Genomic DNA, 18,373 nt, shown 5'->3' with positions numbered 1-18,373 from the left:
TGCTGCGGCATCTGCCAAGGAGTGGGAGGGTGTCGGCGGCAGGAGTGGTGAGACACTGACTAGAGTTGCTTCACTAACACCTTTTTAAAATCACTTTCAGACGAGAAGAACGTTTGCCTACATTGGTGAGTACTTGTATTTAAGCCTTGCCCGGTAATCCGTGCTTTTCGATGATGAATATGTCGAACATTTACTGTATATCTACATATGAACGAGGTCTGAGTTGCATTTGAAATAAATGTAAATAGTACTGTTCACACAGCCATGAAAAACAAGGTCACATATGAACAAAAAAATCGGAATTGAACTGCAGTGTGACTCTATCTTTTGTCTCCATAGTTTTTATAAGGGGACCCAAAAGAGGTTTGCTGTTAGTAATTTATGAAACCCTGTTGAGTACATTAACAGTGGGGCTGGTTTCCAGTGAACACATTCTATCCAACCATTGTGTTGCACACCTCACGCTCTGCTTTCACTGCATTCATTTGAACTGTAACACATACAGACAGCGAGATCCACAGACTTTGGGTGCTACAACTGCTCCTACACCAGCAACACACAGGCAACCAATTCCAATAACGTCAGGATGCATGACTCTCAAAGCATGATACTAAGCAAGTAGGGGGCAGCAATGTGTACGCTTTCTTTACTGTGTTGTACAGGTGCAAGACGATTTTGTCAACTGATATGTGATGGTGATGACTCTTGCAGAGAGTCAACTTCTGTTCTTGCTCATGAATTTAGTTAAATACATTTCTATGTTTTTCAGTGACTGTGTAGCAGCGCAAAAGAGCACAGAACAGGAAAAAACCAAGGGAAGCCAAAACTAAAGTCAAAGTCAAACTTTCCGCCATTTTGGTACCAGTTGGTATTGGTAATAAAGTGCTGGGCAATATCAGATATTGGTAAGAAAGTAATATTTTGTCAATTGATACTGTATGTGATACTGACAGGCATGGTTGAACAGATTGAATGGACTAATGCTGCTAACCAAGGTTCCATCATTTTGGTGTTGGTTGACGTTGAAGTGCTGCACAATAATGAAGTACTGCACAATATCAGATATTGGTTAGAAAGTCAATTTCGAGCATCTGTACTTATGGCATTTTAATTCATACCACTGCAATAAATTAGAGCCCTTATTTCTTCATTTCTCAGAATTCTAACATATTTTAAGGGCTTTGTCAGTTCTATTTGCTTTGTGTGATCAGAGTCTCACCTTTCTTTCTTCCCGCTCTCAACAGGGGCAATAGGAAATCATTGAATAAAGCATCCTACCCTCCACAGTTTCAGGTTTGGTTATTTTTATGTCCCATCAACAGTCCCTCAACCAGCAGAGGTGTAATCAGAGAGCAGAATCTCGCTTAAGAACCAAGAGGAAGCAATCTCTTGGTCCCGCTGATGAAAACGGAGAGAGACCTGGGCAATGGCAGCAGGACGGGACAGCACTTTGAAGTGAGGCATTAGGGGGAAAAAGGTGCCTGCGATTGATTTCACACAAATAGGTCTTGGGAACATCAAACGGCGTATGTAGGTTTTTCTGGGCTTTAAATTCGCCACTCAGCCTCGAGTTCATTTGAGGACATTATGCTTACAGAGCATCTTCAGATGGCAGACTGTCAGCCTACATGTACTAATATCGGACAGCTGGACAAGGACAATCATCGCCCAAGTCCAGAACACCGGTGAGAAAACGGATTTGCCATCCATCTTGGTAGAAAACCTATTTCCGGAAAACAAAATTTGAATTGACAATAAGTCGGCCAGTAGTGATATCATGTTGACAATGGCTGACAGCAGGGATGAGCAATTTGGTAAGATAGGGTCTAATTTATTTTGAACACACATAAAGCTTGCATTGAAATACAATTCACAATTCAACATGTCTGAAAAGGTGGAGGAAGAATGACGTGTAAGAAGGTGATTTCTTTTTTTGTCAGATGCTCATTCATAAAGACGTTAGTACCTTTCAGCTTGGTTCGCTGATTTAGTAGTGCACTTCTGAACATCCTTTTGGAGCCCCATCAGGGTCACATCGTACATTCATGCTGACTGATCCATCAGTTGTTGTTGTTGTATTCTTCATTCTTTGTTATTTTTTCCTTTGTGTTTGTCTCTGTGTGCGAAAGGCAGTGCGAAAGGCAGCTCCTGTAGTACCTTGGCATTATTGCTCTATATTATTGCTCTATTACTGCTCTATTTTCCTCCCTTTGCTCGACCTTTGCTCTTTCTTTACATCTTTTAAGACAGTATTAAATGCTTTTCGTTCAATAACATATTTGACCCTCTTTCTGATTGTGGACCCGGATTTAGAGGGACAGTATCATTTTGCTTTTTGTGTGGCATTGTTGCTAGGTAACCACTTTGTGCAGCAGTTACTGTAGCTGATTAGCTTGGCTTTCTTGCAGGATTCTGTACGTTTCGCCATTCCATGTTCAGATTGAGGGTATGTTCCAGAGGTGTATTCAGGAAAATAATATCTATAATACCCCAAAATAGTTAAAAACTCAGGGACAGCACTTGCCACTTTTTGGTCAACAACAAAGAAAAAAAATTATAAATACATTCTGCTTGCCTGGAGCAGTTTTCTTTGGATATGAAATTCTTTGCACCATGCCACTCCACCACCGCACACATATAGCTTATACATATATTTTATTGAATGATATTACAATATATTACATGCTACTGTGTAGTGGATCCCTACATACTTTCGATTCAGCATTTGTTCATTCAGCCTCACTTTTATTGTATGAGCTATTTCAAGTCGTTTTTTCATAAATTATTAACAGCAAACCTCTTTTAAGTTCCCCATTCCAAAAACAATGGGAACATGTTTTTACTTTCTCCACAAATATGCTGGTTTCTTGGGTGGGTAATTTTAAATATGCGATAACACAGGTAAAATGTATCGTGTACATGTACCAGAATTATTAATACATTGTGGTACATGTTATTCCACAATTATTATCTATTTATGGTCTCATGGTTGAATGTGGGTGATGACGCAAAGATGCAGAGATGGGAACCTAGGGCAGGTAAAAGTCTTTAATAATAATCAAAAGCTGAGCAGAAAAAAAGGAAACTTGCTGAAGGTTAGTAACATTCACAAGCAGGGAAGGCATGGCACAAACACACAGCAAGAAATGCTCCAGCACCCAAAAGACGCCAACGTCTGAACTAAATGATCCCTACACAAATTGGTGCCAGGTGCACAAGCAGGAAGGTAATGGCAGCAGAAAACAGAATGGAAGGAAACTGGAAGCAATAAAGAACAAAGGCATGAAAAACGGAACTAAGGAATAACCCCACCCAACCTGTCACATTGCGAGTGAGCGTTGAAATTTCACACTTTGTTCAATCAACACTCCATTTACATGATGTGAACTGCATATTAACCAAGCTACAATAGCATAAATATTATTATGTATTTATGTTATTGTTATTAACACTTTGGCCGAATGTGACACCACCCCGGCTTGCTATTAGCCAGCTAGCAACCATTATGTCCCATTATCTGCTTATATATAGAGCTGGAGCACGCATACACAAGAGAAAGACATGTTCATGACATAAGAAATCCCCCAAAAGGGGAGTTTTTCTTTAAAGACAAAAAACCTCAAAAAAGTCTCATGTTCCCAAAACCCTTAAAAGCTTGGATTATTTTTTGCAAGCAAGGGATTTTACACCCGTCCTTGTGATAGATCATTTACCCACTCTACAGCCTGTGATTTGACAACTAATCATTCCATTAAACATTTTCTATGGGTCTCCGGATTTCTCGTTCAATAACTTATCTAATTTAATTCCCACCTGACAGCCAAGGAGGCTTTGTGTCTGGCAGAATTCAGACCCTGTCATAATGGTCTGCTTTGATGCCACTTGACAGTTTGGGTTTACCTGTGTAGGAGGTTTTGACAGCTTGCTTTTTCTTTTTTTACACAGTTGCACACTTGATTCCAACTATTAAAAAGGATATTATTTCGAAAATCTACATAATTTTGAGATGAAATAGCAACACAAAACATGTAATCTAAATTAATTTCTATTCAATTGAGTGAAATGCCACCAATCAACTACAATTCTGCCACAAACCTTTTATACGCCCATGAATACACCAAGTAGCCTTGAACTTGTGTTCCATGCAAGATCGGCCATAGATGAGTCTTCCAGCATGATACTTACCATAATGATACAGCCAATGCAACAAAGGAGGGGCTCAAGAAGAAGCACATTGAGATCCCAGCGTATCTATGCCAGGATTTGAACCAGAGAAGTAGACTCTAGTGACCATCTACTAGAGGCCACATTTTGCTTAGGTTCAAATAAACAATCGAGGATCAATAATGTTCTCTTTTTAATGTTCATTGCCGCTAATTGGTTACAAAGCCGACCATAATAAGTGAACACAAAAACGAGTACACCACCATCTGTATCTGTATCTGTATCTGTTCAGCCATCTACATTATCTGTATTCGTATCCGTACTCGGACTGGGCGAGGCATAAATCGGAAGTGGGTGATTTATGATTTATCAATTTTTTTTTTAAACCATGAAACCCAAGAAAGTAGGAGTTGGGAAGAAGGACAAAGTAAACAAAAATGTACCACATCCACATGGAATGTGAGGTGAACTTCTTTTGCGATGAATGAGGGAGCGATGTCCGAACCGCGATGTATCAAGGGACGATTGTATATCCGACCGAGACGTCACCAGAAGGTGTGGTTTACCATGCAGTGCTGGGACAAAAGATACTCACTGATGCATGTAAAATATCTTGTCATCGGAAAATTATTTTTAATAGCTGCCAGTCTTGCCACCAGAACGCTTCCTCGGAACAAACATTGCAGCAAGTTCTCCATGAACCGTCATAGCCAAAATGCATGTGTTGTGTCACAGATTTCTGCCATGCAATGCCAAAAGTCCCATGGAAAGCGAGGCTCTGCTGCAGTAGCAGTCCTTAAGAACTCTTATGCACCTATGCATCAAATATACCACTCAGTCTCAAATCAAAACCAAGGTTTACATTAGATTTTCCAGGTGTTCCTGATTATGAAGCCGGCAGACTGTTAATCTGATATGCACATTGGGAATTTGTATGTTTTGTTGTGCGTCACTTAAGATGGCGCAAACCAAACATCTCATGACTGATATGGTCTACTGGGAGTTCATCTCAGGAGTCTGATATTTCAGCTGCAAACGAGGCGTCACTTACGTCTCTCTTGCACACACAGACACTTAAAGCATGGTTTGATCATTTCTTGTCAGCTAAACATATTTGCCCCCACTGTCTCTGTGTGCTGCGGCATGTTGCTTAATAGGAGTGAGTGTCTGTTTTGCAACATGTCTCCGTCCCGCCGGACCCTCACTGCACTCCAATTAGGTTTGTCACTCATCTACTGCAGTTGAGATTTAGGGGAGAGCCATACTGGGAGGTGGGGAGCAACAATGGGTGGGTTGGGGTTGCATAAGGAGGGCGATATTATAAAAGGAAGCGCAGACAATATGTATCAGGGCAAGAGACGAGGAAAATGCGAGCCAAGGGGATCGAGGAAATAATATTAAGTGCAAGCAATAGGGCTGGGAGAAAACAGTTGGATTTGGCCTGGGTGACTTCTGAATAATGTGATGTCATTAAACAAGATTCATAAACCCACATTCCCGCCGTCTACTCTTCTCACCTTTCCCTCTGTTATTCCAGTAACTAAATTTGCATTCCACAATGTGCTTGCGTGTCTTCCTCTGCGTTGGCTTTAAAGTGTCTCAATAAGAGATAATAAAGAAGAAATTGTTGCCTTATCCATTGCCATCGTGGCTTATTCTAACATATTGTCAACATCCCATATGAAGATTTACAGAGCTGTTAGCTGTATGCAGCACTACATGCAGTAAGATTGTATAAATATTTCATAGGTCGGTGCATATCATGTTTACGGAGGTGTTGCTGAGGAATTGACACCATGAAGAAGAACATGGCCGAACCAACCATCGTGATCACTTTTTTCAGTTGTTTGTATTTCCTACAATATTTTATTTAAATGCTACAATATTGTATTCAGTGTACAGGTTACAAACGAATTGGGTTACAAACGAGTTCTGTTCCTAATTTCCGATTTCTGAAATGCTGGGTCTAAACTGAAATGTAGACGAGAACCCTAGAAACATATTGAAATCTTGCCCGAGGACCAAACCATCTACTATGTGATTTAAATGTGACAAGCTATGGTAAGATGTGCTGAACTCTGATTTTAATGCTCTTTTGCTGTGCTCTGGTCTGCAGCAACATGGAAACCAGTACCATGCAACAAATGTTGCACATAAACATAATAATTCTAAAAATAAAGGCACATAATGTGCGGAACTCAATGAGGAAATTAATTCAATATGAGGCCTATTACTGAGCCAACTTCACATATGAGCACATATAACATGAGAATATGTACCAAGTGAAAATGCACAGAAGCAAATCCTTAAACCTCCTTTTCGCTCAGCATTAACATGTGAGAACAAGGACGAGCTGAAAAGAAGAATAGAAAATAAAAATGTGTGTGTGCAGCGCCGGAAGAAGTAGTACACACGAGTCTCAGTCTGCATCACACATGGTGAGTTCAAGGACTGCCGAACAAAGACACATTATTTGTGGAAAGCATACATTCACTTAGGCATGCATAACTGGGGACTTTCTGACATAGTCTGTGCATTCCCAAGTCAGTGTTTGGTGTCATTTATGTTTTTCAATTTTAATTCATAATCATACCCCACTTTGTAGAATAAGAATAATATTTCACCATTTAAATCAACTTGATGAAAAATGGCATAGAATTGTATATTTAAGTGTGAAGGCTTCTTCACATCTGAAGTTTGGTTACATTTCACAAGATATGATTTACAATGATTTGCAATTTACAACACCTGTAAAGTGGATATTTCATTAAAGGGAGGAAATGCTACCGAAATTCGAAACATGCGAACATGTTCGTGAGATCCGTTCCAGAGTGGATGTCAACCCAGCAGCAGCGGAAACTTTATGGTGGCCTCTGCTTGCTGGTGATACTGCTGCTAACTAAGACTGCCTATCATTTGCCTCATTGTAAAACATTCTATTACAGACTGTTCATGTTAAATGAATGCCTTCTCATGCATGACTCTTTGATGATGACCATGACGGAGAGACAGGCTCTAACTGGCTCAAAGGCTGGCAGTACTCCACTTCACGTCTACCTGGAGCTTCTCCTTACACCGATGCTGGAAGCGTATGAATAAGTACGAGTTGAGCCGCAGCTGATGTTGACCACATTACTGGACATTCTTGTGGAATTGCCACAGAGCAATTTATGTTGTATTGTGGACATTTCTACAGAAGATTATTTTCTTATCATTACTATTGCTTTATCTTTATTTTCAAAACAAATAGATTTTTTCTGGGGACTCGCATGGAACCTTATCAAGGACCTCTGACCTGTTGGGTTGGTAAGATCACATTACTATAAAGCTAACTGACCCATTTGTTCTCCTTGTTCCAAGTGAGAACTGACCAAGAACCGAATTGTTAAGCAAGAAAGAAAGTGTCAGAATTGTTTCCATCCATCAGAAGAATTTCCATCCCCGGTCGCCCAAAAAGCGGCCAGTACTGGAAGTCATTTTGGAACGGAATCGAATGGAATTTGGAATGGCCTTTATTGTCATTATACAAGATGTACAACGAGATTGGAGAGCTTCTTCTACCAGTGCAATAGTTAAGTTAAAAAAAGTATACAAAAAGTAAAAAAGTTTAAAAAGATATATACAAGATATCCAAGATATACACATTACGCAGGATCAGATATGTATTGTAGACACCGGAATATATATTCATTGTAGTGCAAATAATGAATAGTGTACATACAGATGAGTAAAAGTCACATATGAGTGTATTGTATTGAGTGTATTGAGTCGTTGAATAAATCAATATGTTTTCGAGGTAGTGACAGAGGCAGTGATGGAAATTTTCACTTCCAAGGTGACAGCTTTGCTTTTCTTTTGCACACTGCCACAAAATGAAGTTAATTCTAAAGTTAGAACAAATATGTTATCGGTCCACCCAGGACGAGGCACACCCGGCATTCTTGTGCTACACGCGTATTCTTCCACCGGCGAGTTTGTAACTAGTTCTCAAGATTTTTTATGAATTTATGGGAGCGTGTTGGTAACTACGTCATAAACTGAGGGCCACCTGTATCATATAAACTAAAGGGAAAATATAATGTTCCACATCTGTTGTGATCAGATGGCATCCATATTTTACCATGTTACCTCCTAATCCATGTTAATACTTGTTGAGCATCTGGTCCAATAAATTACTTGTATTGGCTTTTAATAACACTCTTACTGTTTTCGCATCATAGTGTCATCTGCTCTATGCAAATAGGAAACATATGACACAGAATTGATGGTACTTCCAGTGCCACACTATGCCATTTGTCTTACCAGGTTGCTGTATTGGTTTTGTTCAGCTATGTTTGTATGCCGAAGATGATCCACTGGTGTTTGCATTTGAAAGTCAAATATCATCACATTACTTCCACAATCTAATGATATCCTATCTGGACAAATCAGAATTCCGTAAAGAAAATTGCAGACCTAGTGTATAAGCAACTGCAATAACTGCAACTTGCAACTGCAATAAAAGATCACAAGATTGCTTGTGAAAATTGTTTGCACTTTTCTACCTGTCAACATATACGCGAGCAACTTTGAATTTAGGGACCGAAATTCCTGGTAAGATATCTTCTCTAAATAGCTTCAGATTTTCTATAATTCAATATGTTTTGGAACATTTTTCTCATAATCCAAACAATCCAATTAATAAAAGAAGTCGGCAAGGTGCTGCCAAGCGTCTGTGAGGATGACAGAGCAAGAGAGAGATCGGAATGGCCTTTTATTTCCTGGGAGTGTCCTCCCAGATGATCAGGTCAGTTAGGGGGTCCTCCATGGGAACCTCAGGGAGAGAGGGAGAAAGAGCACACATTAGTAATGTGACACACCTCTGACCCCCAGGAGCTTCGGCAAGGCTGTCACCTCATGGTTTTTGTTCATTTGAATGCCTGCTGCAACTCAACATCGTTTTTAAGTGTACAGGAGTATGGGGTACATGACTTTCAGTCAGATGACTGAAAAGTTTGGCAAACACTCCTCAGTGTCTCAGGCCGTTCCCCTTTTACATCCCTTGAATGCATTTCAATCGGCTTTCCCTCCTCTCACCTGGAGGCTTTAGATGTGTTTGAGGGCACATGTTCAGGTTGGGTAATATTTCTTTATTCACGTTCTAATGCTGTAACCTCAAAGATTTTGTGCTGAAGAAATATAGGCTGCTCCACTTTGAAGTGTATAAGGCTCTCATTAAGCGTGAGTGAAGCGGTAAATGTGGTTATCCTGTGCCTGTGTGTGTTGCGGAATATGCCTTGTTTCTATGTTTGCAGGAGATACGAGCTATGTGGCATAAAGTGGCAATAATGCGCATACATGTTTGGATCTAACATTGTGTTCAAGACAAAGGAAACGTGCTGAAGCACGTCAACGAGCGGTGAAGAAAAATGGAAAGAGAGAAAGTGTGAAAAACAACCTTGAGTGAAAGCGCATGAAGGTTTTCAAGCACTCAAAAGTGTCCAAGGATGACCATGAATACCCTTCAGAGAGACAGCACACAAACATGCACACACACTGAACTTTCTGCCATTTGGGCTAGAGTACCTCTTCATAAACAAAACTAATCCCTCCATCTGACATGTGGCTTTTTTGCCCTCTTCAGTGCCACAGCCCATAACCTTGGAGCAAATAAACACTGAGGATAGGGACTTAACACCCAGCCTTGCTAATGTGATAATCAATGTAAGGAGAAAAGTCAAAAAGGCCTCCAAACAACAGGTGGACATCATCAGAGACCATGACGCAGGGTTGGAACGAGGGAGAAGCCAGAATCCATGGAGGTGAAGCAGAGGTGTTGGAGGAACAGGGATGGGGGTGTGTAGATGGGGACACAAGGCTAGCCAGGGAGCCAAGGGCCCAGCGGCGAATCACTAAGGAAAATACGATGTGATTTATGGAGGCCATTACACCGAAGGACAAAAAAATGCTAGTTATTAGTGTTGTATGAAGAGATGTGTATACACACACACACACACACACACACTCGCAGTAAAGCCCCAGGAGTTATTTCAAAGTTGCGTTCAACTGCAAATAGGAACAACATTTCTGTAGCTTTTAGTAATTAAATATGGCTTTTACCATATTTTGACTTAATGAACAAATCTTTTATCCTGCTGAGAAGTGTCATCTTGTCCATGAACAGTTTTTCAGGCAATTACAGATGTTGCAGTTCATAAAACACACCATGAATGGCTGGTTTTGGGCAGTCAGTCTCAGGAGGAGGGCAGCGGTCCATCTCTTTGTGGCCACCAGGCCTGAAACTGGAGGTCCAAATATTTATGGACCTACCTGTATGTCAAGGTACATGTGTGACGTCACAATGCGTGATCGATATGTAGCAACTGATACAGGTAAATAGATATTTATATTACTTATGCAAGAGAAGTACTTGGAGTGCAAGGTAAAGGTCCCCCTGCACACGTATACAAGGATATGAACCAATGTTAGTACTTTAAAGAACTGTTAATTACAAACCAGCCTTACCAGTGTAAAGGATTGAACCATGACAAGACAGGAAACAGTCAGCACTAAATAAGCTAGACAAATAAAGATAAAAATAAAAGATATCTTTAAACATGAAGATACTTTTATCTTCAAATATAAAGATAAATATGCTATTTCTATAAAAGTCCAGTTCATGTTACATTCAATACCCAACCAGTGTCCATCCCTTTGGCAATGTCTGTCTTATCGAGTGTTAAAGTGGGAGCTGTGTGTGTATTTGTGTGTGTGTGGTGTTCAGTTGGCATGTGACATCGAAGCTGACACATCACATATGTGGTAGAATTTAAACATTTCATGATATACATGGGTTATCACTGTAGAGGTAAAGGTGTCACTGTCTTTTCCATCAGAGGTGAATGATGGCAGAAAACTGACGAGAATGGAGAAAAACAATCAGACAAGAATAGATGTAAACACAGACGGGGGAGGACAGAATAAAGGCCTACATACAAAACAGTTGGAAAGACAGAGGCGGACATACAAAGCAAAGAGAGGATGGAGAGCAGTGAGCAAGTGCAAGAGAAGAGGAGCCAGTTTGCAGATGAGAGGCTTGGAAGCCAGAAGGCAATTTAAACAGGCTTGGCTCCCTCTCAGGCATGACAGACTGCTCATTCCCCCTGCCTCTCACACATGCGCACGCACGCACACACTCGTACAAAGCCATTCATGCATGCTGGCATACAAAAGTGCTAAGAAAAGTTAAACAACCAGAAACACTTGAGGAGCACAAGTGTGCAGGCAGTTGCCGTAAAAAGGACAAAAATGTGCAGATCCGTATGCAAAGCGGTCCAGCTTTTGGAAAAGTTTGTACGATATGGCAACACAGATCCTCTCCATCCTTAAATCACAACAATCTGTGTATAAATTTGCATGCTCAAGCAAGTAAACCCACTCACACGCATACTGTACATATGCAGGACATACATATATTATATATTCTGGAACTATTTTGACCAATCCAGACATTTGTAAAACACATACTGTATCTTTACTCAGCTTTTTGGAACCCTCCTTCACATGCAAACCTAGGGGAACCAGCCAGAGTGGACATTTTCAAAAATTCCAGTTATTTTGTGTTAATGGGTAAAACAAACATTTGTGGTTTCTGTCATAAGAAATGTGCAACATTATGTCAGAGAACATAACTGAATATTGAGTTTCTTGGATAAAGGTAACCTTAAAAGGGAACTGCATTTTCAACTTTGCCCATCATTCATTGTTCATGTGAAACATGACTACATATTTGTATTCCCTTTTCTGTGCATAAAAAAAAAACAAGTTAATATGACCTGTGTAACGTACCCAACGTAAATATTTTAAATAATGATACAATATAAAGTTTAATGACTAGGGAATTTAAAAAAAGAAGACTAGTTTGGGTTACGGAGGGCAGGGGCAGTAAATAATGACAACACAATAATTCAAGTTTAAATTCAAATTATTTTGAACATAAAGTGTAAAACATAACATAAATATATGCATTACTGTACTTTTTTATACACTGGAAACAAATCATTTATTAATGTGTACAGTTCAGTCAACAAATGTTGTGAAAAGTTTTAACCCACAACACCCTGCAGTCCAGTTCTCTGGTTCCCGATGGACACACAACTCAAATGAATGGGGTCACTCAGCGGCATGTGGAATTTTTGGAGTAGGGAGGTAATGTCCAAATGATGTTGGAACATTTGATGTGAGAGGGTGGAAGAAGAGGACAGGCTGCTGAGTGAGGTGAGCATGTCATGGCATGGTGCCTTCAAGGGCCAAAGAGAGTATGGGGATTTTGACCTTGTTACATCCTCCACCCTTTAACCCTTAGGGGGGTCCAACTGCAAGCTAACTTTACACGAAATGAATAGTTGAACCCGTGTCAAGCGATGGGTCTAAGGCAGGGGTCCCCAACTGCCGGACCGGTACAGGTCCGTGGTGCATTTGCTACCGAGAAATGATAAATAATTTATTCACAACTCACTGTCTCCCATCACACATAGATGGGGCCATCTCGTCTCAATGAAGCAAGCTCAGGTGTGGAACGAGTGGAACGTCTTAGAGTGCTCTCAGTATCTGGTTAAGTCAGGAATGCATTCAAGATTTTTTGATTCAGGGTTCCCTTCATGTGAAGTAAAGTCCGATTAAATCTCTCAACTGGATTGCCTTGGGGACGATAGGGTGTTGTCCTATACTTCTGTATGCCAGCTACTGCACACAGTTTGCCCATCAGTTTGGATTCAAAATCCGGTCCTTGCTCTGTATGCAGCCTCTCAGGGATTCCAAAGTAGACGATGAAATTGTCCCATCGACTTTACCACAGTTCGTGCTTCCTGATTGGGCGTTGGTATAGGCATAGCAAACTTTGTGAAGTTATCCTTGGTGTTGCTGGTGTCAGGTGCAGGGGAGCAGCTTTCTCCAGCAACGCTTTACGACGAATACAGTGGCCACAGGTTTGAATTTTGTGCTCGACCTCAGCAGCCATTCTGGGCCAATAAAACTAGGTGTGAACAAGGTCAAGAGTCTGCTCAATTCCCATATGACCCATGTCGTCATGCAAGCTTCGGAGAACAATAGGTCAAAGTTCTTCTGGTAAGACCAATTGATATCAGAGTTTGTTGTTACCTCTTCCTGTACAAAATACCATTGATGAGCTCCAGGTTGTTTAACTCCCTCAAAAGGGAGGAAGTAGGTCGGTTACCTCTTTTCGAGCGGTAGGTGAGACGTTTTCACCAGTTTCTAGCTGTAATGATCTTGCGAAGAATTGATTCAGAAGTTCATGATCCTTTTGTATGGGTTCAGCAGAGGAGCTCTCATGTAGGCGTCAGGAGGCGCATCAGCATCCCAGTTCCGTCTTCCAGCTCTGTACTGGATTTTAAATGAAAATGTGGACAGAGCAGCCAGCCATCGATGGCTGGTGGCATCTAGGTGGCATCAGGTGTGCAGTGACGAATTATCCAATATGACTCATTTTTAAATTTTAATTAATCATTTTCTGCAAATATTATGTCATTGTCGAGTGTCCGTGGTGTAAAGACTGGCAGAACAATGTAATATTGGTCCGTGTGGCAACACATAGCCGATTGCCTCATTCCTCCAATAGACTTAGTGATACACATGAGAGGTCGTGGTGACATGTTGTAACATTTTTGGTTAGTGCGGTGCTGCAAGATTTTTCCAATGTAAAAAAAACGTGCCACGGCTCAAAAACTAAATTCCCCTAAACACTAGTTTAGGGGAAGGATGCAAAAGCTAGTTCAGAGATTTCAGCTGTCAGGTTCCACTCTAAGGAACACAGTGAGGAAATGGAAGACTACAGACACAGTCCTAGTTAAGGCCCAGAGTGGCAGGCCGACAAAAATCTCAGATAAGCAGAGGGTGCCCAAACTTATCATACCACTGTCTACCACAAGAACTCTTGGTTTTTGCACAGTGTCTCAGTTACAGTGTGGCCAAACAAAATGGCAGGATCTCATCATCTCAACACATATTTTAAAAGTTTTACAATTAGACTTTTACACTCATAATAGAAAAGGAAAAATAGAACAAATGAATAATGCTGTAAATGAGCCTCCACTGAACCACGCCATGTCAAAGGATCAGCGCTATCCCTTCAGGTCAAAGTGGGGTGGTGGACCACGATATTTCATTGAATTGAATGGTACAGAGCAAATGCTTTTTGATACAAAATATTTCCCAACACGTTTCTGCCTCAGACGCTCTGTGTCTGTAAATAATGTGCAAGTACAATGGTGACCCTTGATGCTATTTCATGCTGACAATAACTCGACCATAAATACGGCTAAATGCCGTTTATAGTCCAGTGCGACTTAAATATATATTGTTTTCCTCTTTTTCTTTTGGACTGATGCCACTTATATGGAGCCTTGTGTAATAAATGTTGCAAATACTACAAGGTCAGCCAACTCTAACAATATTCAGCTGTGTAGTTTTAAAAATTTATATGATCACATGTGAACACTCATTTGCCGAAAATGTGAACTGTGTATATGTGTGTGTGTGTGTGTGTGGACCCCGGTTGAATATGTTATGTGTTATATATTCAGTACACTAACGCACTGGACTACAAGGTTAATGAAAGCAGGTTTTAAATACATGATCAAGGATGGAAGGATGCTAGGGAATTGTGAGTTATGGCCATGTTGATGCCTAAAAAATACGAGCATGTCTTGTGTCTGTCGATGTACCTGGTTGTCTAACGGGAAATACTGTCAGTCTGACCCGACTGCTTCCATGTAGGAGAAGACTCATAGAAGAATGTATTGGGTTGCTGATGAACATGGAAATATTACCACAGACCGTGTATGGTTTCACTTATAATCCAGTTTTGCCTTTAGGAAAGCACTATTGTATAAAACTACCTCTGGCAGGTCAGCATCCCCACTTGGCTGTAAAGAGGCACGTGTAACAACGCACACATCAGGCAATGCAGGGTTTGCATCTCTTTGTGCAAATAGTCATGTATTAAAGGGCTCAAATTACCGTCCATGATATCAATTTTTGAACTATTAGTCATTTGTCCCCCCGGTGAAATAATCTTACAAATACAACAACTATTGTAAATCTGGCAATGATGTGAGTAGCAAAGGAGCAAAGATATAAGCTGAACTATTACTGCCAAGCGCATAATTTGCACAGGGCATGGGGGGGAGGGGGAGCGTGGGAGAACCAATGTCAGTGTTGCTGACTGCTACAATTCATGAATGCGATTGGTGAGCAGGTGACCAAAGAGGAAATGACCAAGGTGGCACAAGTGATGAGAGAGAGACAGGTGAGCAGAGAGGTAGACGAGGGGCCCAGATGAGGAGAGAGAGAGGGACGGCGGTGACAGTGGAGGTCTAACAATTGAAGGATTCATCTAAAGTTCTCAATTTTTTCCTCCATTGGACACTTCAAACCGATTTATTGGCAGCTAGGATATGCTGGTAGTTTCCTCCATGCTCTGAGAACACACTTGCTTGGGTTTCTTCTACTTGTGGGGCATTTAATAGTTGGTGTGTCTCCGAGTAGCATGCAGAGTTGTTTCCCTACCATCCAGCCGGGCCTTCTGTTTTTTCTTTGTTTCATAACAGTAAGTTTTCATGGGGCCTTGCGTATCATAGCCTGTGGTTTCTGCTCCCTTCTTTTTTGGCTTTATCGTACTTTGTGTGACTCTCATTAAAGAGATTATAACTGTTTTTCAGCCTCACGCCTCTGCATCTGGGCTCCAGACCTACACAGCACGTAACAGCACCTCAGGCAATGACAACTTTCATTTCTTAAAACTAAAATATGTATTTAGGCTGCTCAAACACTTACTGTTGCATCTGTCTACATCACTGCACTTTCCTAAAAAGAGGAACTCATGACGTAACTGTTTTTAATTATATGTTGTTGGTGCTCTTTTGCAATTTCCAAACAGGCCTTTGCAGATGTTTTGTCGTCTTAAAACCCTCCTCTCAAATATTCCATCTGATGGTTATTGGACTGCACTAGGCACCGGTAACAACTTAAATTTGGAGCGAAGGTCATCTGTCTTAAAGGGCGGCCAATCGGATTCTGTGGCTCAGGGCAGGTGAAGTTTTTTGGGTCTACCACTTGACTCAGGGTGTCATCGTCTGTGTGTTGTCGCTGGGTCACTCCTGCACACCTGAGTTCAATTATCCATCTACTACTTAAGCCCTGCTCACAGCTGCACTAATCGCCAGATTGCTCCTCAAGCTGACACAGTCTTCGTCTGCAGCTCCTCTCCCACCACGTGCACCATCGTTCCTCAGCTTTCTGGCTTTTAAGTAAATAGTCGGGAGTACTTACCCGTCAGTTTTTGTACAGTGTTTTATGTTGTCACTTCATTTTTGTCAGCGGTGTTTTTCGTTCCTGTACTTGTGTTTTGCCTCAATGCCTTTAGCTGCATTGTTTTTTGTTACTGTGTTCTGGCTAGTGTTGTTTTTGTCTAGAAAACTCTGTTCATTTGTACTTTTACCCTGTATGGACTCTTTTTGTTAATAAACATTTTTGTTGTATTTCCCGGTTCTGCATCTTGGATTCCAGCCCAGTTCGTAGTTCTTGACACAGGGTCTTTGAACAAGTTTGAATTGACTGTCGTACTACACCCAACCTGCGAGACACCTTGCTTATGCAACTCAATGCATGCTTTTTTGCCTTTGCCATCCAGAGATCATGACATTGGGAATACCTGACAGAAAATGACTTTTAATCCATATTTTTGCTAAGATTGGGGAACAGCTACTCATCGCTGAGTCATATTTGTTACATTTTGGTTTGCAGCATTGTGGCTCGACCCCATGGAGCAGAGAGAAGGACCCAAGTGCAGGAAACCAGCAAAGAGCTTCCACAAATGATGCTCCAACAAAGGACAAAGTGTGTACCTGAACTAAATAGAAGTGTAACTGACATTACAAACAGGTGTGCGCGATAAATGCAAAGCAAGAAACAGAGAAAATCAGGGCGTAAATACCAAATAAGTGTCACGGTCAGCGTTGCAATGCGACCCCAGGATGCAGCGATGACGACCAAGTGCAGGTAAAAACTTTATTTACGATAAGCAGCGTAGATAAGGCGCATCACTGGCATACAATGCACCAACAAAGGAAGACGCACCCGGCTGAACTAAATACAACAATCAATAATTACTAACAGGTGTGCATAGGAGGGAACGTAAGAGTGGCGGAAAACAGGACAGACCAACACAGGAAATAATACAAAATAAAAGCACGAAAGCAGGAACCAAGGCTTACAAAGTGAAACAAAACAAACTGTCACACAGGCAACAATGCAGATTGTGACAATAAGAGCATCAAAACAGGAACTAAAGCACAAGAAGGGCAACAAGACGATGTGGGCTGACTCAGAGCATGACATTTCTTTGAAAATCTTATTCCTATTTTATGACCAGTCCAGGGTGTGCTCCGCCTCTCGCCCAAAGTCAGCCCGGGATAGGCTCCAGCATACCCCTCCACCCTAGTGAGGATAAGAAGATGGATATATATTCCTATGTTAGGGGGGTTTTCAAGTTTGAAACCGTGAAGCAAAATAAAGTTTTAACCAGCAATTCCGTCCAGGACCACGAAGCCACGCATCTTCAGCTGTTCTGCTGCGTACTGACTAAGCAATACATGTAGGAAGTATGACACAACCACATACTTGTCCGCACTGGTCACTGCAGGTGAACTAGATGGTTTTATAGACTTGAATGTTTTTCCTCGGTTTTGGGATTGGATCCATCCAGTTTTATAAACGAGGCCCCAGGATGTAAAGAAAGTAGCACCTTGGGATGAGCAAAGGAGGATGACGGGTAGGGAAATGAGTTGACATTAAGAAAAAAACAGACAGGGATGCTGAAAATGTTACAGCTGCCGCATGGGAGAACGGTGTGGTGAGCAAAAGACAGTACCTGATGAGAGAGGAGCTTGGACATTGACACACTCTGACAAAGAAGCAGTCAGCTGCGGCGAGGAGACAAAATCAGATGGAAACTGTCAGCGAGGCTGCCTGTTTGAAGCAGCGCAAAAAGCAGATAAAGCACAAGCTGGCCATTTGCAAGACTGTTTGTGTGTTTTCTCAGCACTTGTGATTGGGAAGGCATGTCCTTGACAGTGAACACTAACCTTGAAAACTATTTCAGAAAAGCCATTATTCATCCAACTGGCCGCAGAGTTCAATTTCAGACATGCCT

This window comes from Doryrhamphus excisus, chromosome 1, assembly GCF_030265055.1.
Source record: "Doryrhamphus excisus isolate RoL2022-K1 chromosome 1, RoL_Dexc_1.0, whole genome shotgun sequence".
NCBI classification, from domain to species: Eukaryota; Metazoa; Chordata; class Actinopteri; order Syngnathiformes; family Syngnathidae; genus Doryrhamphus; species Doryrhamphus excisus.
The sequence above is the reverse complement of the archived record's forward strand: the minus strand, read 5'-3'. Positions refer to the sequence as shown.